This window comes from Drosophila suzukii, chromosome X, assembly GCF_043229965.1.
Source record: "Drosophila suzukii chromosome X, CBGP_Dsuzu_IsoJpt1.0, whole genome shotgun sequence".
In the NCBI taxonomy this organism is placed as follows: Eukaryota; Metazoa; Arthropoda; class Insecta; order Diptera; family Drosophilidae; genus Drosophila; species Drosophila suzukii.
Genome location: NC_092084.1, coordinates 19,389,136 through 19,414,751, shown reverse-complemented (window position 1 = coordinate 19,414,751; position 25,616 = coordinate 19,389,136). Strand labels below are relative to the sequence as shown.

Sequence of the window (25,616 nt, the reverse complement as noted above, 5' to 3'; positions counted from 1 at the left end):
TTTTGTGTTCAAGGAAAGTCTAAACTGAAATCGATCTCATCATTTATATAATAATATATACCATTTTTCATACATTTTATAGAAAAAATTTAGTTAGTTAACTTTCACCTCCTTTTAGAAAACCACACTTTCATCTTACAAACTCACTGTAGGAATAGAAATTATTCTCTTTTTCACTTCTGTTTTATTTGATTGTTGAGTTTTGTTGAATTTAGAAGCCATTTTGAAGAAAGCAATTTCCTAGATAAAGCAAAAAAAAAGGGTAAAAACTTGTTTTCTATTTCATTTTTCCACATATGTACAGATAGAGATATTCACAGAGCACTTAGTTTTAATTAACAGGTTTTTTCCGAGTTTGGAATCAAAAAATTCGGCTTCTGTTTGCATTTTTTTCAACATTTTTGTTTTGACAGAAATTGGCGATGTTCTTTTCATAAAGTTGCCTGGTATTTTTTCCATACTTTTTTTTTTTCAATCAGAAAATGCTGATGTTCTTTTCATAAAGTTGCCTGCAATGCCATGCTGGGTTTTACGGATAATAAACAAATACATTTTTGTGAATTTAAGAGGAATGTAATGCATTTCTGCATAAATATTTCGTACAGAAAGGAATTTTTTTTAATGACTTGCTTTATTTTTGATGAAGTTTTATATAAGGGCTTTTAAAAATAAGCCAGCAAAATTATTATTCTGTTTGCAAGGTGGGCTGCCAAACAATAGTCTCCTGCACATAAAAACAGAGAAAAGTTTATTCTTTTCCTGGGAGCGATCAAAAATTAAAACCAGCCAAGTAACTGGCACAATCGTAATTGTTACAGCTGCTTGGGCAACTTTTTGTGGGCTCCTATTTTCTTATTTTATTTTAATTTTTATTGTGCGTCTGGCAGCGTACTCCTAAGCGTATACGCAATTTTTTTTATGACTATGCGAGTTCGTATACATTTTCGTACTTTTTTGGTTGGGTGGCTGGCTTCTTCTTTGAGCCCTTCTAGGTCCAAGGCCAGCTGCCTTTTTAGCTTGCGATATCTACGCTTTTCGATTTGCCATTTCGAATTCACTTCATTGAATTGTTAATTTTATAGCTCACAAAGGAGCACATACACACACACACATTTGCCGACATCCTGCGGGGGGCCATTGCATAACTTTGATTTTCCTCTTCATTCTTTATTGTCATTGCCTCAGCCAGCCGCTTTTATTTGTGGTTATTACACAGTCCGCCCTTTTAGTGCCACCCATCCCGACTCCCGATTCCCGTATCATTTGCTCATATTAAATTTTATTGCTCGCGGTATTCCCTCATAAACATTTTGTTCTTTTCCATCCACCCTCGCATCCTTGTGTCCTTGTGTTTGATTACAGCGGCGAGGTGGGCGCGTAATGTTTGCGGCAGGACGAGGAGTCATATCCACACGGGTTATGATGGCCGCTGGTTTTTGGCTTATTGCCTGGGGCCCTGGAACTGGCCAGCAAATTGTGGCAATATTACACACAAGTGTGCTGGGATCGGCAGAGGGCTCAAAGGGGGCGGGGGATGGGGGTTGGGTAGTAGTAGTCCTGACCACTGGTGTCCTGGTCTAGGCAGCCAAGACGATGGACCGGAAGGAGCGTAAACTGACAGCAGGACTTCGGCCAATGGTATTGGCTGTTTCACAGAAAACATACCCTGTAAATCTTAAAAATGTATCCAGCATAAATTTAAGAACTAAAAAATATTACTCATCCACCCAAGTGACCAACATAAAATACTTTACCTTAAGTAGTTTATTAATGCGAGCAATTTACTACTCTTAATGAGCCAAAAATACCACTTTAAGCAGTTGAATTTATTACAATAAATTTATTTTATGATTTAAGTCCCGAAAAAATTTAGTTTTCAATATAACTTTATAGGAAAGGGAAATCATACCATTGAAAAAGTGACTTATATTAAATGTAGTTGTTACTTAAACATAAAATACTTGAAATAGTTTATTCATTAAAGAAATTTACCACATTGAAAATACCAAATAATTGTTTTAAATAGTTGATTAATAAAAAAAAGGCATCATATATAAAAATATCATCCTAAAAAAAATCAAAATTCAAAACTAAAATAATATTCTTAAATTATTAAAACCGTCAAAAATATTTACTTACAAATTACTAGCTTAAAACCAATAATCAATATGAACAGTCCATAGTATCTAAAATTATTTTTGCCAGTTAGTTTACCAAAAATATTTCATTTTAAATAACAATAAATAGGAGAGTTGGCCTTTTTATCTAAAAAAAATATTAACCAAACATAAACTTTTACAATAAAACTAAATTAAAGTACTTTTCATCCAATTTAATTACATAAAATTTGTATTTTTTGTACCTATGCTGTTAGCTACAAACCCAATATACCTTTTGCTACCCAGCATTTCTGAAAGTCAGTGAAGATTTCTGACTTGCCTCAAAGGAGAAATTTGCATTTTTTGCAGTAAATTCAATATTTTCCTTTATGATTTTCCGCCGCTGCCTGCTGCTGCTGTCGTTTTCCCGCTGACTGTCTTAGACACCCCCTCCCCCCCACACAACCCGCTCCCTGGGCCATATTTCCAGTTACTAAACCACCCCCCCATCCGACGGTTTTTGAGCCGGAATTTTTTGCTGCCAGCTTTTGGATTGGCCCCTCGTTTCATGTGCAGAGTTGTAGGTTCTGCATGTGATATTAAGCCAGGACCAAGTCGAAGACAAACATCGTCTGGCTACAGAACACCGGAAACACAAACAGGAGGGGGAGATGGGTGGTTGGTGGATGGGAGGACAAGGATGAGGCAGGACGCGACTGTCATTTGCCTGATAGACGAAAGTGGAGGCCGCGTCCCTTGGCAAGCGCTTCAGCCTCTGCACTGCTCTGTCTTTCTTTCTGTTCCCCATCTGTTTGCAACATCAACGAAATATCCCTTCTGACTTCAGATTTTCCTTCTAGGGATAACGTTTCAATGGGCGGAGCTGGGTGGCTGGCCCTTCGCTTTTGTCCTTGGCTTCAAGTGCTTGTGCCTGATTTCGGAAATTGGTTTGCATTAGAAATCACTTAAGCGCATAAAGTGGTCGTGAGTTATTGCCGCAGGATGTGCACCAGGACACCCAGGATATATGCTGCCCCTCACACCCCCCCTTCACTTCGTTCCGCCCTGTTGCAGCCATTTTCTGGCACAGCCGCTTTTTTTCGGTTTTCCAACGTCAGCCCACAACAAATTAATTAGAACGAGGAGAGTCTTCGTGGTGGCCGCCTTGGTCGGTCCTTCTACTACACGGAAAAAATAGGTTCCAATTTTTGTGAATAAATATTTAAGTAATACTTTTCAAGGACCGTAACATTATGACTTTTAAGGTCTTTGAAGAATATTCTTCAAATTTTTTTATAAGGAGAACGGTTATTTAAAATGTTTCCCATAATGGTCTCGAAATATTTACTATATTATCAATTTAAAAGTATTACTTATAGATTCTAGAAAATCACATAGTTGGAGACTGCAGAATACAATCTTATTGTAAATAAAAAACTTTATTTTAAACTATTTAAATGAGCTCTTGAAAATACAAAGGAAGTAGGAAGTAGTAAAAAGAAGGAATGAATTTTATAGATCGTTCTTTAAGATATGTAGGTCTTAAAATAAAATCCCAGTAACAATATCTGAGTTTCTGTTCATAATAAAATCTAAAAAAAAAAAAAAAAATAAGTGGCCATAAAACTACAAAATTCGACTTTGATGTGTACTTAAATGGGGAATATATTACATCTACTAGATAAAATTTGAAAATTTTTCTTATTCTAAAATAAAAAGAATTTCTAAATTTTTAATTGCACTACTACTAATTTTGTAAGGGAATAAATTAAATTAATAATATTATAAATAAAAAACATATAAATAAAAAAACTAAAATAAAAAGAATTTCTAAATTTTTAATTGCACTGCTACTAATTTTGTAAATCAAATTTATAATACTATAAATAAAAACAGTTTACTATTTCAAGATTAAACTTTAGTGTTAATATTATGTTTACTTATATTTTTTGATGATATTTGGTTACTATGACTAAGGCCCTTTTCTTCTGAGTGTAGTTCTCCTTCTTTGGCGCCTTCTTTTTATTTTCCTCTGTCTCGTCGTCATCTCATTTCAGTAATTAAGACATTTTGCTTCATGAACTTCAAAGAAAACATAACTTGCACGCTCCACTGGCTTGCCAGATGGATGTTTTCGGTCGGCGGAGTTGCAGGCGGTGCGGCGGTGAATTGCAGTGGGTGGTGCGATGGGTGGTGCGATGGGTGGTGCGATGGGTGGTTTTCAGCTGGGTGGTGGTCGTGGAAAGACCTTGCAACTTTTTGCTCATACAATGCAACACACTGTGCCCGGCTTAGAAATGTTGCTCCTTGCAACTTCCGTTTCCTGCGCAGCTCCCCCCGTCGCCCACCGTCGTCGTCGCCATTTTCATCGCCTCTCTTCCTGCTGGCTTGCTAATTTCCTTCATTAAGCAGCTCAAGCATTTAATGGCAACAGAAGACTAAATTGTTGCCCGAGGTAACATGGCAACAGCGACAAGCAATAACAACGACAACGGCTCTTGCTAAATAACAACAATAGAGGACAATGGCTGGTATGCTGGTCTAAAGGACCAAAGTACCAAAGGACCCAAAGAGCCAGAGAAGCGCGATGTATTCACAAGTGGATATAATCGAACCCTGGGATTTGCAGGTGCAGCCTGACTTCGTTTGATTGATTGCCGAAATAATTGAGTGATACTCGAGACTTTATCGCCGACGAAAATCTGCACTCATGTTTGCCATTTGTAAAATTAAGCATTAATTGATTGACAATAAAAACAGCATTGATAACTAGATGGAATGCGATAACCGAGTGTCTGGACTATGCGATACCTTTTACTCAATAAACATAGCCTAATAAAAATGCCTACAGATGGCGCCAGGTGCCATTTTTATTTGACTCAAGCGCCACCTGCATTTACTTTATTTAACTTTGTACATAATTTTAATTTTCTTAGGTTATAGGTAATTTGCTATTGCCTTTTAAATAAATTTTAGTTTTCAACAAATTCAAAATACTTTTTACCTTACAAGTAACCGATATAATTATAAATTTAGTCTGTCAATAAATTACAAACTAATTGACATTTACACAAAACTTGACCTGGAAATTAGTCATGCAATTAAAATCGTATTAACCGCAAATAAACCAGCTTAAATGCGGCAGATTTGTAAATAAATAGAGCACAATTGAAAATAGAGAAAATGTCTCGGTTACAAAAAGCGAAGGTAAGATTATATTCTCCAATTGATTTCCATTTTTGTTTACCATTTTTTTTTCCTAATAATTAAATTTTTGAAAATAAAAATAAATCTTTTAAAACGACTTTTGATTTTACCAATAGGTTTTCCTGATAAAATTTCACCATTTAAAATTGTTTTCCTGCGAGGAAATGGTTAACAGTTCACAGATATTTTACTAATTCACATTTTAATGAAATGATGTACCTAATAAAATGTGGGTATGTGTACCAAACAAATATTTTTTGTTAAGCAAATACAATTGAGTAGTAAAATGCATACAATTTTTTTTTAATTTCCTCTAAGATACTACATAGTAATTAACATTAACTATCACTTTTAGCCACTAATTAGAGACTCATTAAATATGCTCTATCATTATTTGATAATTGCTCCGAATAATGTCTCGAACAATCTGCATTTTGGCCATAATTCGAGGCTAATGTGTGTGTATATGCCCAAGAACAATCTCCCAACCGCACAATTTATTGTTCCGATGTGTGGACCACCAAACATTTATTTGCTGCCGGCAGAAGTTGGAGCTCTCAAATTAAATGGCATCAAATGTCGAGTACAAGTTCGGCTTTTTTGGGGGTGGGGGGTTGATGGAGCAAACATTTCTTTGTGGCTCAATCTGATAGATTACGCATACGCAGCGTTGTCGCTGCCTGGCAAAATTTAACGAGCAAGAAAATCACTCAAAGCGAGAGGATCAGTAAACTGAGGCTTAAGCCAAACCGAACCGAACTTGAGCCCAGGTGATGGAGATGGAAATGGAGATGGGCTGGCCACGCCCCATATCCTCCACCGCCTTTGCCGCCGCCGCCCACTGATTTATAATTTAATTTGTGTGTTGGCGGAAAAAGTTGGCGAAACCCTCTCGGCTCTGCGGCTCACAACTTGAAACTCAAATAGAGCAAGGCGAAAGCTCCCAGTTCTCCAGTTCTCCAGGCCCCGGGTTTTTGGGCTGCGAGTCGAGTTGCCGTTGCAAGCAATCCCGGCCAGCGTTCGGCGTTCAACAGCCAACTTTGTCCATTAAAACAAACTTTTTCGGGCAGGTGGAGCGCATCGATGGCTTCCCCCTCAACCAGCCTTTAAAATGGGCTCCCCAAAAACCCACTCCGGAAAATAACGAGCAAGTTGACTGCAACAAGGTAACCAAAAACTGATACGCCGAATGCAGGCAACCAATTTTGTAATGTGAATTTAATGTCAGTTTTGCGACAGGTGCGTTGAGTGGCAGGAAAGTGCGGGGTAGGAAGTGCAGTTGGGGGGGAGGGGGGGGATTGGATTGTGAAAAGCTTTCAGACCGGACCGCCACCGCTTTTCCACCACCACCCACACACCCACCCGGTTTTTCCTCTGCGGGCCCGGGCTTAATGCAATGCATTTGCAGTTATTGGCAAAGTTTGCTGTGGTCAGGTGGATATATAGACGATGGCCAGATGGATCTGGCTGTCCGGGATCTGGGGAATCTGGTAAGTCTGGTAAATCGGGAGCGTCGGGGGCATTTTCATCCTCTCTTTTTGGGTCACACTTGATTGGCACACTGGCCTTGCGGCAGATTAATTATGGAGCATCCCCGTCGGCGGGGAAACGGCATCGCTGAATAGTCGCTATACGAAAAATTCTCTCTGGACATTTGATTTATGTATGTATTTATGGACCTATCCATTTGCCATTCGGAAAACATTTGACCCAAATTTTGATTGCTAATGAGCCGTTTAAAATGTTGGCTGACATAATGTTGGCCAACTCATTTGCGTTTTTGCGTTTTTTCCCTTGTGGCCATTTCTATATGCCTGTTTTTAAGAATTGACATGCCATTGAAATTAAAACCAGAAAAGTAGATATGGTTACTGATATACTTAAAAAATTTATTGTCACTTTACTTTTTTTTTGGATGGTTTAAAAAAATTAAATTTTTGTATGATATACTACTATATGCACAGTTTATACATGAATTTATTTTATCTAGACAGTTCTAAAGGATCAATTGGCACTTAAAAAATTGTATAAGCTTGTATAAAACCCATTTTACTGTTTTTTCAGTACAGTTCAATTGCCTCTATTATATTTTCACAGCTGTTTGTGTTCGCAAAAGCCCTAAAAAACTTACGCTTTTTTGGCTTGATGTACCTTTTCACAGTTCCCCGATTTTTTATTTAGGCCCTTGAACGAAAATCATTTGGTTTATTTAAAGACCCCCCTACCCCCTTTTTATTTTTTTTGTTATCAGTCACTTGCTATTCATTTTATGCATGGCGTAAATGCTTTGCTGACAAATAATCCTCACGAAAGTTAATGAAAATTAATGACTTGCACTTTGAGCGATTATTGCGGGGGCTTTATGGTGGGTACCGTCGGACCGTTGCCCTGTCAACGGGGTCCACCACTACCCCACCCATACGTAACACGTGTGTGTAGAGTCCTCTCCAGATCCAACTCCCTTTACGAGAGCTCTGCTCCGCGCTGTTTGCCTCTGGCATCGTTGCACTTTCATTGCGTTAATATTGAAATTGGGTTAATGAGTTTTTGTTTATGGCGCGGGTACACAGCCTCACCTTTATTCCAATCCACCTTCTGCCCCGATCTCTGGAAAACTGATGGCATCCGCATCCACATCCGCATCCACATCCGCACCCACATCCGCGCTTCCCGCAGCCCAACTCATTCACTCAACTCACTTGCCGGGGTTAATGCAAATTTGCCGAGGCCTGAGCGGCTGAACAGTGGGCGTGGCTCGTCGGCAGTGATGGGAAAAGTTACAACTACCTTTTTTTCACCAAGCTCTGCTTGTATCTGTAGATTAACTGACTAGCCATCGCTAGTTATGGCCATATGACACAGGCTTAAAATTCTATTTTGAAGTTAGCTACAACATGTATGTACATAAAAAAAGATAAGGAAATCGGCCTATACTTTTTTAGAAATTTTGGATGGCTTATTCAAGTGAAGTCTGCCATTTTTAAAATCTAAATCAATGTCATATGACCATAAGCAAAAACTTAATAATAAAATTTGGCTTTTATGCCTATAGCAGTTCCTAAAAAAATCCTTAAAATTAATAAGCTATACAAGTAACTTAAAATAATATTACCAAATTTTTTTTAAATCTGAAATTTACATATACCAAATATAGTTTAGAACTAATAAATATAGCTATGTATACCCTTATACCTATAGGTAAAATGGGTTACTCAAAATATCTCGCTAAAAATATTATTTTTAAATAAATCATATCAATAAATATTGACAAAAATATGCTAAACAAATATTTTATTATTAAGAATTAGATTTTGTAAGTTTTTTAAATGGCCCTAGGCCCACAACCCTTCCATATGCATATTAAAATAATAAAAAAAAATTTAAACAAGAAAAAGCCTGTTTTTATAAGTTGATTGGATCAATAATACGGAAGGTGGCCTATTTAAAATGTATTTTCCTCCCACGTATAAGGTAAAAATTACAGAAAATTAAATCCAACCACCTGGAGACCTCTCTTCGAAGTCACTCGACGATGACGATGCGAATGGGTGTGGCAACGATGTCGATGATACGAATGCGGATGCGGATGCGGATGCGGATGCTCCTTTCAAGCAGGGAAAACCATTTTCAGCTTTGACTACGTGATGATGCTCTCCGAAGGGTTAATGGTAATTAAAGTGCAACTGACGGCATGTTGCTAGGTGGCCAGGTGCAATCAATATAAAAGAACTCCCAACCCCAGATACCAGATATTGATGGTGTATGAAAATGTATAAACCGCAGTAGCGTCTGAAATCCATTTCTGTAATCAAAATATTGGCTCAAATTTAATTCAAACAGTTGGAAAAGTATCGCCAAATTGAATAAGTGAAAAAAATTGCATATGGGTTTTATCTTTTCAAAGAGGGGCCAAAGAACGAAACAGATTGGATTTGGTATATTGCCAGCCTTTATGCATTCCGTTTAACAGATATGACCATGGTTACGGTTATGGATGTATGCCGATAAAATCCACTTGCCGTGTTAATTATGCACATTTTATGCATGCCACGCCCAGTTGGCAACCGGTTTTCCCAACGTACTTATTAGGGCGCAAATTCAATTAATGAGCACAGCACCCGATTCGCGCTTTTTGTATTGAATTACGAACAATGTTGTCGATGCACAGGGAAATCATTTTGATATTTTATTTTATGGCTAGTTCTAGGTGATTTAAATATTTTTAAAAATATTACAGTTCCTAACGATCGATGGAGTAATAATTTAAAATTTAATATTGGATCTTCTCAAATTTTTAAAAATAATAATAAAAAGATCCTCAGACAAAAGGTTTTTATTCTGATATCACTAGATTTTTAAAGTAACATAAAAGTGTCTAAAAGTATGCAGTAAAATCTATCATACTTTCAAATATAGTTTTGCCTACTTTTAGATACCTTTGAGAGTGATTGTGAAATTCCAGTGACTTATAGTTTTGTATACAACCTATAAATTATACAAAATAACCAATTTTTCTCTGTGTAATTGATGTTTTGTTGGAGTTTTTCTGTTATGTTCTGGTTCTCGTTACGCTGCCTGCGTGGCATACTTTCGGGCTCAGTGGCCCGGCATGTCGGCCAATAAATTATGCGAAATTATTTGAAGTTGTTAATGGGCTGCGTTGTCGTTGTCGCTGCTCTGAAGCGAACTGAAACGAGCCGAGCTGAACTGAGCATCCCAGTGCGTAGCAGTGGCTGTCACAAATATGATTTAGTTGCCTCATTTACCATTTAGCCACCCGGCTACTAGTAAAACCTCACCTCCATATAGTTGCTCATCGGATCGCCTAATGCGTTTCCCTGCCCAGCCAGGGAATTGTCTCGAAATTCAATTTGTTTTCGGGATTTCAGCGAAAAGTTAATTATCCGCAAAAAATAGACGAGTCCCAGTGGCGCCGATCGCATGAATATGCTGGGAAAATCAATCATGAACGATAATTGAAAAGGTCTTCAAAAGCTGCTTTGGGTGCCAGATGAACTATGGCTGATTTGTGGATATAATATAATTTTAGATCTGAATAAAAATAACCTTTATTACTATAATTTATTTGCGGAAATATTGTAAGTCAGAACAACGTTGTTACATTACAAAGGTGAGCTGTTTAAAATATTTAGAGGTAATATGCTTATTTTGTATACAATATTTAAAATATCCAGATCAGTGGCTTAAACAAAACAAAGTAGTTACCGAACCGTCTAAGAATAGCTCGCTTGAATTCCCCCACGATTACCAATAAGAATCTCTAAGGGATTTCCCTTTTCCCCCAACCCGATAACAAAGTTTCCCGATCCCAGGAATCGGGCAAGGAAGTTTTTCGACTGCACTTTGTTGCGCTTTTCATCGGGTTTCCCGTTGTGCCCGTTTCACTTTCACTTGAAACTTTCTTATTGCATACTTTTATTATTTCGAGGGGCGGGACCAAAACATATTTCATTTACTGCTCGCTGGTACGACTATTCCGGAATTTCCCCCTGGTATTTCCCCGTTCTGCACTTTGTAGTTTCCCAATTTATATATTTTGGCACTTTTGCCTGACGCATTGACCTAATTCAATTTCACGCTGCGCCACACACAAAACACAGAGATCAGGGGGATGGAAAACAGAGGAAAATAATGGGTGCGAGAAGAAAAGAAAAGCTGGCGAGAAGAAAAGGAAAATCAACTTAACTCAACTCAAATATTATGGGTGGAGGTGGTGGTGGGGGAAAAGAAAGGGTGGGCCTTGTACAATCAAAATTGCCGAAGAAGAAACGGGGGAAAACAGGGAAAACAGGGAAAAGCGGCAGCGACAAGCTGGTCTAAATTATGAAATACACTCGCTGGCAAAGAAAAGCGCAACTGCAAGGGCCCAGCGAGGGGGCCTGGGAAAACTTTGAAAGTCTTTGCCGGGCTGCAGATTTTTCTATTAACTGGCACTGCAGCAACACAAACAACAATGCCAACAACAACAGCAGGCAACTAATACAATAATAAAGGAAATTTCCAAAAGAAAAGGCAGCGACGAGAAGAGAATAGAGAGCAAAGAAAAGAAATTTCAGTCGCTGGTTGGAGTTACTCTTCCGCTTTTCCGCTTTTCCTGCTCCAGTTGCCTTGGCGACACACAAGGCTGCACTGCGAAAAATTCCGGGGTAGCTTGAAGTGAAAAAATTAAGTAAGGATTTCACTGGTGTTTCAAAATCACCCACAACGGTGTCTAAAAGTATGCAGTAAAAAAAACACCAACATGTGGAATGAACTCATCAAACTTTCGAATTTAAATTGCAACTCTGCAACTTTATTAACTCAATTACAAATTATCTAAACATTTTTGTTCAAATATAAATAATTAAAAATTTATTATAATATACTGTTGGTTGTATAATATAATATTTGTAAATAAAATTGTAGGTTTGAATCCTAAACCAATTTTTTTTGTACATTTTATATAATTTAATTAATATAATACTATCTCCAGTGACTTATGCAATATGTAGCACATATTCAAGCCTTTAATTCTTTTTAAACGTCATTAAAAAATAGATTTTCCCCTTTAGCTATTTTTTAAATTAATTATGCATTTATTTTTTTGAGTGCACTAATTTTTAATCATAGGAACAAGCGACAAACCCTTCGCGCAGAACAGATCCCGTCAGTCCGAAAGGGAAAAGTCGGAAGAAGATTGTGAAAATGGGTAAGGTATATGGGGACACGAACTCACTTCCGGCTCATTATGACCTTAGCAGCCATAAAGCTAACGTTTTAAACGCTCTAATTAGGTTTCGTCCTTGTCGTCCTGCCATAATGGCCTGCGATTCTGATTTGATAATCTGCCAGGCGATGCAGCGGCAATTGAATGCCGGAATCTGTTCCCCTCGGTCAAGAAGTCACCAATTTAAGTCTCGAAGCCCTGCGATGTTTAATCAAACTAATTAAAGACAGTTTCTCCCTCGAAGTTTTCCGCGGCTAATTATGATGCCTGGTTATGACGTCAAAGCCGAAGCGCTGGCTGTCAGTTGCCTGGTTTTGTCTCAGCCCGAAATTGATTAATGCGCAATTATTTGCAGACGCTCAAAATAAATTTTCCAATTACAATTAGTGTCGGAAAAAGGGGGGAATGAGGTCAGCCGATGGAATGTAATTGAAAATTTGGGCGAGGCCCTGAGATGTAGGCAACGCTTTTCAGCCCTCTGTTTTGGGCGCAACTAAGTAGGATGATGATGGATGAATTATTTTGTCCACCTGTAACTATGAGAAACGAACAGCAGTGGTGGTATCTGTTTAGCTGGTTGATCCTTAGCACAATACTTTGTTTATTATTTTAAGCTTTCTATAAATTTCCTTAAGGATTTTTTAAAATAAATACATATATATATATTGTATAAATATTTATTTAATGTAAAATATATATTTAAAAAAAGTATTAAAATAAAAGGTACTTAAATAAATTTATTTGTAATATATTAAAGACATCCTATAAGAAAAAAAACGAATTTATTTAATTTATTCATAATAACATTTGGTATAAGACTTTTTCACTTTGAGTTTCAGTTAAATTTTAAAGGATATATTTCCATAATTATTATTCTTGTATTTGTATATTATCAATCTTGAGATACAATAATTATGGTTATGATATATTATACATTTTCTAATCTCTTAAAAGATTTCTTTACATTTATAAAGTGAAACTGTAAATATATGTCATAAAAGCTAATCAAATAAATATATTATTAAATGTATTAAAGAGATAAAAATCATAAAATCTACTTAAATAAATATATTATTAGTCGAAGGCCACCGCTGCCAGTGCTCGGTAATTTTGCAATTAAGTTAGTCATTGTATGCTTAGCTTAATTTGTTAAATAAATATATTATTAAATGTATTAATGATAACGTATAATAAGACGCTAATTCGTTTAGTTTATAATAATAACAATTAGTAAAAGATTTGTTCCCATTGGGTTTTGGCTAATATTTAAGAGATATATTATAAGAAAATTGAATTTATCAGTCCTGAGATACAATATTACGTGCATGTTTATGATTTATAATCACTTAAAATCACTAGTCCTTCATAAAAACTACTTAAGTATATATAATTAAGTGTATTAAAGAGAACGTTTAAGATAAACAAAATTTGTTTAATTTATTATAACAACAATTGGTAAAAGATTTATTCCCATTGGGTTTTCGTTTAATATTTAAAAGATATATCATTAGAAAATTAAATTTATCAGTCCTAAGTTACAACATTACGAGTATGATTATGATTTATAATCACTTAAAATTACTTGTCCTTCTAAAATAATATTTATCATCTGTCCTCCCAGAGCGTATCCTTCCCATCACTGGCTCTTCGCTTGAGATACTCTAGCATCCACAAGTCAACCGGACAATTTCTTGTGTCCCATCAAGGGTGGCAGCCAATAAAGTGGCTCTGAAGGTGGGGAAACGACCGAAACCGAACCACTTAAGCGTGGAAATTGAAATAAATGTGCTTTTAATTATGCCTCCAGTGACAGCCACATCTACGTCAATCAATTAGAGGTTGTCAGCCAGTTTCCAAGCTGGCCAGCCGGGCTTTTGGCCCGTTCCAAAGAGGAAAAAAATGAAGAGGAAATTGCTGAAATAGAAATCTATCTGCGAAAGAGATGGCAAGTAAATAGAAATGAGATAGAGATAGAGATAGGGATAGAGAGAGGGACAGGGATGGAGCGACAGTTTAAACGAAATGAAATAAAATCAAAAAGTTTCTTGTTGAAAATGGCCGCATAACTGAAAGTAAATTTACCCAGCAAACGAAACGAAATTGTTGCAAAAATATTTGAGCTGCATAAGCCCCAGATGGGGGCGGCAATAGAGTGGCAGGACGAGTGGGCGTGGCACCAGCTGTCACACCCAGTTCCTTTCGCTGTGTGTGTGTGTGTGCATTTGATTTTATGACTGTCAACTGACGGCGAATGTTTGTCATGGCAACGACAAAGGAAAAAACTTGTCCCATGCTCGTTCGCCTGTATTTGGCTTCCTGCCATTTCGATATATCAAAGCATCATAAATGCTGCTATAGCTGCACCATCAACAACAGCAACAAAAACAATAAAAACCGAGTGATAGTATGGAGCACGGAGTACGGAGCACAAAGTCGAGGCCCCACGTACGCGTATAACTCCCATTTGGCTCATCCAGGCGGCCCACGTTGCGTATGACGAATGAGTTTCATTTCCACTCCGGGCCACGCACCCAGCCACTTGTCATCGTGGGCCGGATTATCTGCTGGGAATTTCCAAGTGGCTACGGAGTGCTCCAGCTCCTGTCCAGAGACGGAGACGGAGGCCCCAGGGGAAATGGATCCCCGGATTGTCCGGCAATTACGGGGGAAGGTAATGCGGCATGTGTGCGTATTAAAAGAAGTTCTCTTATTACTCTGGCACTTAAAAGAAAATTAATAACTAGCTAATAGATAGAAACTATACAAATTTACAATTTAAAAACAAGGAAGAACGCTATAGTCGAGTACCTCGACTATCAGATACCCGTTACTCAGCTATATGGAGATATGCAAGCAGCAAAGCGAGATTAAAATGCGCCACCTACCGGCGGTATACAGATTTAAGCGTTATGGGCGTTAGAGTGGGCGTGGCAAATTTTTTTTTGGATCAATCGATAGGTATCGACGAGACCAATACATTTTAGTTAAAATTTTTTATCTAGCATGAAAATTGTGGGCGTCACAGGTTTTCGCGGTTTGTGGGCGTTAAAGTGGGCGTGGCAAACTTTTTTTTGGGTCAATCGATAGGTATTGATGAGAACAATACATTTCAGTTAAAATTTTTATTCTAGCATCAAAACTGTAGGAGCCACAGTTTTGGGCGGTTTGTGGGCGTTAGAGTGGGCGTGGCACTGTGCCGAAACAAACTTGCGCTGCGTAAGAAGCTCAGGAATCTGCACGCCAAATCTCAATAGCCTAGCTCCCATAGTTTCCGAGATCTCAGCGTTCATCCGGACGGACAGACAGACGGACAGACGGACAGACGGACAGACGGACAGACGGACATGGCTAGATCGACTCGGCTAGTGATCCTGATCAAGAATATATATACTTTGTGGGGTCGGAAACGCTTCCTTCTGCCTGTTACATACTTTCCGACGAATCTAGTATACCCTTTTACTCTACGAGTAACGGGTATAATAAATAAAAAGAAATACACATATAAAATGAATATATATGGCTTTAAAATCACTTATACCAGTACCTAAAAGTATGCAACAAAACATTTCAAATGCATAAATTCACTGCCAACTTTTAGACACATTTGTAAACAATTGTAAAAGCTTTGTGATTTTTGTGCAAGTTAAGGAAACCATCTGAAACTAATTAAATCATACTAAACCAGTACCCAAAGTTCGTAATCTAAACCAAAATTGGGTCAGCATTCAAAGCACAAAGAAACTTTCGCAACTATTTGCTCTGTGCGGAATTCTGAATTTCATACCGATAATCCCGCATATCGCATTCCTGCATACATTTAATTAGCGCCGACAAAATCATACACTGGGAAAAACGGATTCTTTATTCAAAGAAATTCGCAATATTTAATATAATGAAAATTAACAATAGGGTACAGTAAAAAAATTAAATATTAATATTATAATATAATATTATATGATATTATATTATATTAATATCATAAAATTATGATATTAATATTATTATAATGAAAACTAAAAAAAGGGTACAGTAAAAGAAAAATTAAATATTTATATTATTATTATGTAATATGGTTATGTTATGTTTTAAAAAAAAAAACTTCTATCTGAATTCAAACACAAAAATACTTTCAAACAGGCCTTGAGATTCCTGTTCCCCTTTAGTCATTGTCAGTTTGGATCTTTGAGCAGTTGCCTCATTCAGTGTTCAACATTCCCTCTCTGATATACATTCTGATATATATTCTTAACAAAAATTTTCTAAAGTTCTCTTTGCCGTGGTGAAAGTACAAGACCAGGTGAGTGAATTCTTGCAGTGTAGTACCAACACACACATACCGTTTCCAACTGCCGCGAGTCAATTGTTATTGTATTGTAATTCGCTAGTCGAAATATTTGTCAGCACAATAACAATTTGGCTTGCCGCACAGGACCCTCGGCGACACTTGATTGGATTTGTGGTGGTGGTGCTGTCGGTGGTGCTGGTGTGCATGTTAGTGGTGGTGGTGGCAGGGTGGTGCTGCAAAGTGGTGGCAATTAATTTGCACTAACCACTGGGTAATTAAAATGAAAAGTAAATTACATGGCTAAGGCAAGGATCGGTGGAGGCACCCCTTTCAGGACCTCTACTCCAAATCCAGGACCCTTGCAGAACCTCACTCACTTACATGCCATCTGTATCTGAATCTGTATCCGTATCTGTGCATGTACATATCTGTATCTGTGTGGGTGCCTCCACATGTGTGTGTGCTGGTGGTCTGTGGGTTGTTTTTAAAAGCATTTGCTGCAAATGTATCTCGAACTTCGCACACTTGACTGCCATTCAATTTGCATAGGAAATTAGTTTGTTCGCTTTGAATTGAAGTTGGTCCCACGGGGCCAAACAAGGCCAAAAGTTGCTAAGAGCCAGAGTGCGATAGAGATGGCATGCTGGAGCGAGCGAGATGGCCTTCGCACACACATGTAACCCCCACAGTAGCACCCATAAACATAATGCAAGTGTAATTAGAATCGATTTCTTAGCTCTCAGCATCCTGTAAATAAGTATACGAAAATATCAGTGTTTAACAATATTATAACAATTAACTCTCGGTTTTCGTAATTTTTGTATTTATATTAAATTTTTCATAACTGAAAAAAAAAAATTCCAAGAAAATATAAAACAAAATTTATATAACTCAACAATTGGTTGGTAAATAACATTTTAAAATCAACCATTAAATTTCAAAGATTCGTATAAAAATAATTTTTAAAAGAATTATAAATATTTAATGGAAATTAGTTTTCTATTACTTTTCAATACCTATTATCTTGACCGCAGCTGTCCATGTGCGCCAACTGTCTTTGTGCACATTTATGCGTTTTGTTGCTGGATTTTTGAAAGTAGGAGTATCTACCCTCTACTGACACTGCTGCTGGTACACTTAAAAAAATGATAGTAAAAAATAAAACTTAAATTACAAAAAAAGTAAATTTCATGAAACACTTTTAAGATAGGCTGTCTTATTTGTTTAAGAAAATATCTTTATAAAATGCTTAAAAAACGTTAATAAATATGAAATAACATTTGAAACCGCAATAATAGTATTCTTCAGATTAAATTAAAATAAATTTGAATCAGCTGGCTTAAAAAAATATGTATTTCAAAATCCCCAAAAATGTATTTCAATTATATTTTTTTTTAGAGTGTAAAACCAAGGGGTATGTTCTTTTTAGCATGTTATGCGTTGCACTTGGATCTTTTTTGTTACCTAACTATTCGGTGACTGTGGCGGCGAAAAGGGGGGCTAGCAAAGGAGCAAGGGGGGACAGAACAAGGTAAAAAGGATACCATATGAGCACCTGACTCTGCAACAGGACAAGTTGTTTCGGGAGACGACATGTGTCTGGGGCATTGAACACATGTACTCGTATTGTACCCACATTAGCAAAGTGATGAAAGTACAATTTCTGAATTGATAATTAATCGATTATGCCGAGTTACACAAAAAAATGGAACAATGAAGACCTAATTGTTAGGCAGGCGAAATATTCCTAGTATACCCATGGGTATACGCTTTATGGTTGTAGGGGAAAGAATTTATATAAAATTAATTGCTGTTTTGTTATAAATAGCATAGCTAAATAATTGATGGGGCTGCACTGCAATGCCTAATTTATTACAAAGCCAAGATAATGTTCTGTTACCACTCAACGAAAGTATTTCCTGTATTGTTTGAGAGGCAGGTAAATATTTAAATAAAGCATTGCAAAAATGCCTTAGAGAAAATCACTAAGAAAATTAATTTCCTTGTATGCCAACTATTTTGATAAATTAGTTTGATGAATTTCCTTGCATCCACATATAGCTTCCAGCTAGCATTTGATTAAGCTCGCATACAAATAGTACAACCACAATGCCATCCTGCCAGTAATTTTCCCAGCTTGCAGGTATTATTATTGCTTTTAGGGCGTTGACAGCTTTTCAAGCCGCAGGGGGCGTGGCACGTGCCACCCACCGACGCAACCATGAAAATGGCTTAAATGGAAATTGTTGTACCACTCGAAACCAAGGAAGACAGCCAAGGGGGGAGGGGGGTTTTAGGGGGCAAAATTGGGGAGCGTAGGGAAAAGACAGCGACGAACAGGTGGTCTGGGAATCGGGTTCCGGCATGTAATCCCCTTGTTGAGGTTAGACGACAATCTCTGCGGGATTCCAATGCCCCAGTCGCAAACCCCTTTTGCGAAGCTCGAACAGCCTGTGTGTATTCGTTAATCGAAAAACACCTCCAGTTAGCGGAATTTCGTTGAAATAGAATATTACTATTGTCTCTATAGTAATGTACATGGATTATTATGATATCATATTGGCAATAAAAATGATGAGCTTAGGAAAATATACTAAAGTCACTTATTTTCTATAAGATATTTATTTTCATAACTTTATATCATACCAAGCACTTTATATCATACTTATTTTGTAGAATTTTGTATTAATCTATAACAGTCTCAAAATAATATTTCACTCTCTCGCTTTTTTTTTACTCATTTAGTAAATATCTGACGATGGATCAAGACCCTCCAAAAGTTATTTTAAGTAGCGAACGCCTGGAGGAATTGAAAGAACTGACCAATCTATACAAAAGGATCATAGAAAAATTGGATGAACTTGTAAGGGAACGGGAAATTCTTTGCTACCAGATTGAATCCGTTATCTGGCTGTGCAATCGCTATAGTCTACCTAGTCAACAAGAAATGTTGTTGTATCATATAAACAATGTATTGAACAATAATGATTTTACCATTGAAGACGAGGATCTCATGGAATAACCCTGTCGTCAATGTTTCCTGTTTGTTTTAAATGCTTTCAAAGTCAACAAAATTATAATCCCATGTGCAAGAGCGCCAGTGAAAGAAGATTGTCAAGCTAAATATATGATTTTCAGTATGGATTCATCCTCTGGAAGTGCAATCGTTATTGAACCATGATGATTCTTCAGATTAAGGCGAGATCGCATGCAAAAACAGTTTCGTCATATTTTCCTGTTTGTTTTAAATGCTTCAAAGATAATATTCGGCAAATTCAACAAAATTATAATTCCAAGTGAAAGTAAGCCAGCGAATGAAGAACGTCGAACTACATATATATTTGTCAAGATAGATCCATCCTCTGGCTTTGCAATCGCTATAAGCTACAAAATCAACAACCAATGTTGTTGTGAAAAAAAAATTATTGAACAATGCTGATTCTTCAGGTTAAGGCGGCAATCGTCAAGTTTTTTCGTTTCTTTTAAATGCTTTTAAGATGGTTTTTGGCAAAGTCAACCAAATTATAATCCCATATGATAGAAAGCCAGTGAATGAAGTACGTCAAGCTAAATATATAGTTTTCAAGATGGATCAACAAAATTATGAAACCTTGTTAGAGAAGTGCCAGCGGAAGAGTTATATCAAGAAAGCCTGATCAATACATTTATATGGAACTTGAAATACTTGTTAAATAGTATTTTGGAAGATATATACCTTTGTACTGGATGACTACTGGAAGAAATATAAATTCGTTTATACTCCTGGGATATTAGAAGCCCTTTCGTCTTTATTATTATTGTTGAAATGGTTGTTGGTGTCGTTGGTGTATCTTTATGTTGGGGTAGCTTGCAGATATTTTACGGGATAAAAATTTGATATCATTTTGCGGTATTGAAGAACCTTTTGTATGATTAGTTATTGTTAGATTATTTATTTGCCGTCCACACAAAACTAAATATATATTATCTTAATATAATATTATATAGTTTCATCAAAATGAGCATCATATCTTATACATTTTTTATAATCGAATATATTTGTTGGGGTACATAAGAGCAGGTATTTTGGAAGATGATATGATGAAATACTGTATAATTTACTTGAAGAAACAAAAATTTTTTATGATCTTACTATTTTGTCGTTGTTGTAATTGTTGAAATAGCTATTGGTGTACTAGTTGTTGAAGTTTTTCTTTATATTGCTTTTGAAGCAGGTATTTGTTGTGTTGACTTGGAAATACTTAATAAAAACCTCTTAATAGTTCTTACGGATATTTATCAGTATCGTTTTTAGATGAGTTTGCATCTGACTGCCGTTGTTGAAGTACGTATTTTGTTGGTGTTTCGGGTGTAGCCTGCACCTGCCACTTTCTTGACAGCGACTTTGTTCGGTATCCGAGACAAGAACTCAAAATATTTATGAAGATGCTCGGCAAAAGTTGCTCAGCACGGAGGTAACATGAAAACTTGTGGAAACAATTTGCCCGGCAAGCAAGTTACCCACTGAATATCCCAGGGTATATTGGTTTTGGGCGGCAAGAGGAAAACTTTTTAGCAAAGGTATTTAATTTTCCCCTATACAAATAGAGGTCAGCAAGTGGTCGAAAGACCCGAAACCATTTAGTGCGGACCAACTTTGCGACGTGTGTGTGTGTGAGTGGTAGTGTGTGTGTGTTCCGGGGGGCTGGGTGTGTGTGTGTGTGTTGGCCTGGTGGGCGTGGCACCGCATGCGGTAGGCAGTGGCAATGGCAATTTGAAATTTATGCACAAGTTGCAGTTCAACTGACAAACAAGCACATAAATCAATTTATCGGCCATTTGGGAGGGTGAGAGCTGGGCTGGTGGGCGAAATATCTCTATGTCCACCTATGTGTGTTCTGTGCGGAATTTAAACGAGTATATATATATATATATGTGTACATATTTCAGAGGTGGTGCAATGGCGTTTACAACTCCAGGGCACAATTATTGAGATTTGTTTCAACCAGAACAACAAGCGGGCAAAGTTGTAGAGTGGCCAAAACTGCTCTTATTTGGTTATTGGCCACGAGGTGGCGATCGATAAAGTTGCCAAACCATATGGCAGCCCTCCCTCTTCCATTTAATGGGTGTTTCGATGCCTCGACTATGGCATTTTACCCACTTTATCTTCGTTTTTCGACCCGACCAACGAGCGCCGTGGGCTATTTACAATTTGCTTTTGATTTGTTTCATCAACTTTCATTAAATTTTATTAAATTTTAATTGCCATGTTTACATACCCACTTGCCTTTTCGTGCTAACGTCTTTCTTTGCAGGCAACAGATTTTCGACAAAATTCCCTCTTCCCCCTGAGATGTCTTCTGAAAGGTTTCTTTTGTGAATCGGAAAGCTAAGAAGTTTTAGTGGCACTTGGGCAGTGGTGGAAAATGTGTTTCTTTTGCCTAGGTTGATGGGTGCTTTTGGAAATCTTAATTATGATCAATTAGAAATATGAAAACTCGGAACTCTGAGTTTTAGTAAAGTAATTCAAAAGGCATATTTTACAGTGCCAATTTAAAAATACCTAATCGTAACAACATTTTTATAACTCAACATGATTTTTAAAATGTTTGATTGAAATGTAGTAAAATTTGTATTCCATGTTTAACGTTGACAAGAAAGATTTTGATTTTTAATTAGTTTTTAATAAAAATATGACCTCATTACGGCCAAATTTTCAGTAGTTTGTTGATTTTTGGGATTTAAAAAATTACAATGGATACTTTAAAATTCTTTAATACATTTGACATTGACTTGACATAAGAACATTTATTTTCTTTGTATCATTTATCATTTGTATCATTTATTATGACTGAAAGGTAATTAAGTTTGGGGTTAGAAGAGGAGGCAAAAGTTCACAAAAATGCGTATTGCCCACTTGATTCGAGGGGAAATCCTGGAGGCACGATGATTAAGCCGATCTGCCAGGCATAGTCATCTGCGTCTCCGTTCACTTTGCCGCCAAGCAATTAAATTTTAATTACACTTTTAGCGCTTGGCCCGCTAACAAGCTTCGGTTCCAGCTTTTCGCAGCAACAGCGGGTGAGGCTACCCCGCCAGTCTCATTTTAATGACAATTTATCGCCTTGGATATGGCCAGGTGAGTTGGGTGAGTCCTGTGGGTGCCGAGAGTCCTGTGGGCGGAAGGCCAACTGACGTTCATTGCAAATTAGCCGCTGCACTTTTCAGTGCAGTCCTAGAGTCCTTTAGTCCTCCAGTCGGCGGCCAACGCGTCGTATGCGCAATAAATAAATCTGTCGTAATTAAAACGCGCCCTTTGCGACATCGCCTCAACTGTCATCCGCAATTTACGTGCCCTCCCTATTTCTCCAGCTCCAGCTCCAGCCACTTGTCTCCCTTTCTCCATTTCTCTTTCTAGCCATTTCTCCATTTCTCCATTCACCAATTCCTGTTCATTCTCTCGTGCTGTTACCCATCGCCAATTCCATTTTGTTGCCTTGGCAGCGGCGCACAAAATTCCCAGCTATAAATTACTTTGTTTCCAGGAATTCGCTAAAAAGGCAAAAAAGAAAATAGCTCAACTGCGACAAAATCCGGATGAACGAAGCTCAAATGCCCTGGAGAAGGCCATGAAGATCGGATCTTGCAGGATATTAAATCCATATCATTTTATGGCTTGTCATGAGTATAAGTTGGGCATCGTGAAATCGTTTGACTTGGGGCAAAAAGTAGTAAGCAAGTCTGATGGCACAACTTGTTTACTATGTAGGTAGTAAATTAACAAATATTTTGCAGATTATTTTTTATATAATCATTTAAAACAATTTTTAAAAGGATTTTTTAAATTAAGATATATTTTAGGAACAATTTCAGTAATAATTAGGTAAGGGTATATACCAAACAAAGGACCTCTTAAAATATTTAAAATTTCTGTAGAGCATTTTCTGGCTGTTTAAAATGAGATAATCATTCAGAAGCCATAATTAAATGTCCAATTTGCATCCCAGAATAAAGTTTGAAAATAAAGCTTGAACAGAACTGTGTGTACCGATGGTGCCCTGGAATATTTGTAGCCTAAATATCCACCTGGGAGATCGGTAGTTATTCGGTCGGGGTATGGCCAGTATTTCATTTTTTCCCCGCAATACCTTGCTTTGGCAAGCTCCGCAAAGATAACGCAAACAAAACCCAAACAAACTCCGGCAAAAGGCCAAAACGCGTCCATAAATTGCCCAATGAAAGCGGACCCCGGGGGGCGACATATCCAAAGGACCATGGTCGAATCGAATCGAATCGAATCCGGGGGCCAGGACCTGGTCGAGGACACCGCAGAGAAGGTGTCCGGAGTGGACTGGAGTGGACTCCGGTAGATTCATTCATTTTTCATCTATCAGTGGGCCGGATATCAAAGTGCGTTTGGTGTTTTAGTTTTTTTCGTTCCCCTTACTCGGCGAACCTAAAGTGATTGGCATACTTTATTAAAATTTTATATATATACCGCATCAGAGGTTTTATCATTTCACCTTTAAGTATTATTTAATAAATATTCTGAAACGGGGTGTTTATAAATCAATAAAATAATTTTGTAGCCTGCCCACAAGCCACAAAGTATTTCGTGTTTATATTACTCTAATAAAAACCTGCAATTACGTTAAGCTGTGTAAATAAAACTACAAATAAAATGGCCTTTTGGAAATTGTTTCGCAATTAATGACCAACAATTGCTCTTTAACTAAAGTTTTTAATATAAATAATTTCAAGCAAATTGCGTTTTTATAAAGGTTATGAAGTAAGCAGATAAAAGTCAAATTTTTTTTACGCAATAAATATTATATTTCTATAAGGAGGTGATTTTAAGCTCCAAAACATGGGCCAGTGTAAAATTCAGGCATTTAAAGAACTCCGCTGCCTGCATTCCAAAACTTGCGAACCCTTCTCCCCTTGTTTTCCCCATATTTTCCATTCTTTTCCAGTTGAGCTTTTCCGGTGCTAACATTTCCTTTCTTTGCCTTTTCTCTGTTTTTCCCCCCTTTGTGGGGATCTCTTTCAAATCGCTGCCTTTGCCATTCGCCGTTGGCTGTCTTTCCTTGAAGTTTTTTCACACTTCCGTCGACACCACCCACTGGGGCGCCACCCACTGGGGGCCCTTGCCACCTTGCCACCATGCCACCTTCCCATCTTGCCACCAACTGCATCCCAACGTCCTTGGGGGGCGGCATGCATGACAGATGGCCACACCCAGTGAAAATGATATCATTTGTACTCGCATCGGTCGGCAAGCAATTTTGCCCAGTTGTCTGTTATTTTGTGTTGCATACTTTCCAGCAAACAAAGGCGCTGCATGATGCTGGTGGGCGTGGCACAGTGCTACAAGGCAATAAAAATACAATACAAAATTCGTAAAAAAAAATCCTAACCAAAGAAAAAAAAACACACCCACAAATTAATTTTAATTCACTTTTAATTGTTAACAATATAGTAAATACAATGAATCGCTTGGTAAATTAATAGGCTATTATTTTTTTGCCTCTTTGAAAAATCTCTGAAACCGAAAATGAGAGGAAAGAGCGAGAAAGCATATTTAATTACTCTTAATAAGATAGAGACAGTAATATTCAAAACTCACAAAAATAGAAAAAGAGCGAGAAAGCGTTTATAATTACTCTAAATAAGACATAGACAGCCATATTCTAAGCTCACTAAAATAGACACCATTAAGCGGGCGTTGAGAATAACTATGCTCAGTCTCTGCCGCCACACAAACAGTGTGCAACAACGGTCGGCAAACACTCATTTATAAGCTGCCCAGTGTAAATTACTCACACAAATGAATGAAAAAATCCCATGGTGTTATTGTTTATTTTAAATGTTACAATTTAGTTGATTTATAATATAAAATAAAATGTTATTAATAATATATTTATTTTCCTTTTCCGCGTGTGTCGATCCTAAGTGGTTGATTTTTTTGATTTAAGTAACAGATCAATAATCATTATTTACATTCCCTGGTTATTATGATTTTGCAAAGATGTTTAATAATATTTGAATAGCCTTATTGTGGATTTTCTTTTTTTTTTGTATTACCAAAGTGTTACTAAACAACTTTACGATTTTTCAAGGCGTAAGTACAATTGTTTCCAATGTACTTCCTTACCCAACTCAATGTTAGTTGTGTACTTGTCTTGGCAAAATGGAAGGGCACGAATGCTCTTAATGGCTCGCGCAGGCTTCGTCACTTAGTTTGCCATTTGGCTGCCAGCTTAGTTTAATGCCTCGCCCCTGCTCGACCCCCTGAGCAACCCCCTGAGTAACCCCC

The 25,616-nt window shown here is 37.2% G+C and overlaps 1 protein-coding gene and 1 long non-coding RNA gene across 2 annotated transcripts in view; one reads left to right on the top strand and one right to left on the bottom strand.

Moving 5' to 3' along the window:
- The window catches only part of RpL37a (ribosomal protein L37a), a 211,097-nt gene that overhangs the window by 150,861 nt on the left and 34,620 nt on the right, over nucleotides 1-25,616 (bottom strand). The gene's annotated exons all lie outside the window — the stretch shown is intronic.
- On the top strand, nucleotides 16,183-20,094 carry LOC139353380 (uncharacterized). Its single transcript, XR_011604623.1, has 2 exons — nucleotides 16,183-16,330; nucleotides 19,064-20,094. It is a non-coding gene; the product is annotated as an uncharacterized lncRNA (long non-coding RNA).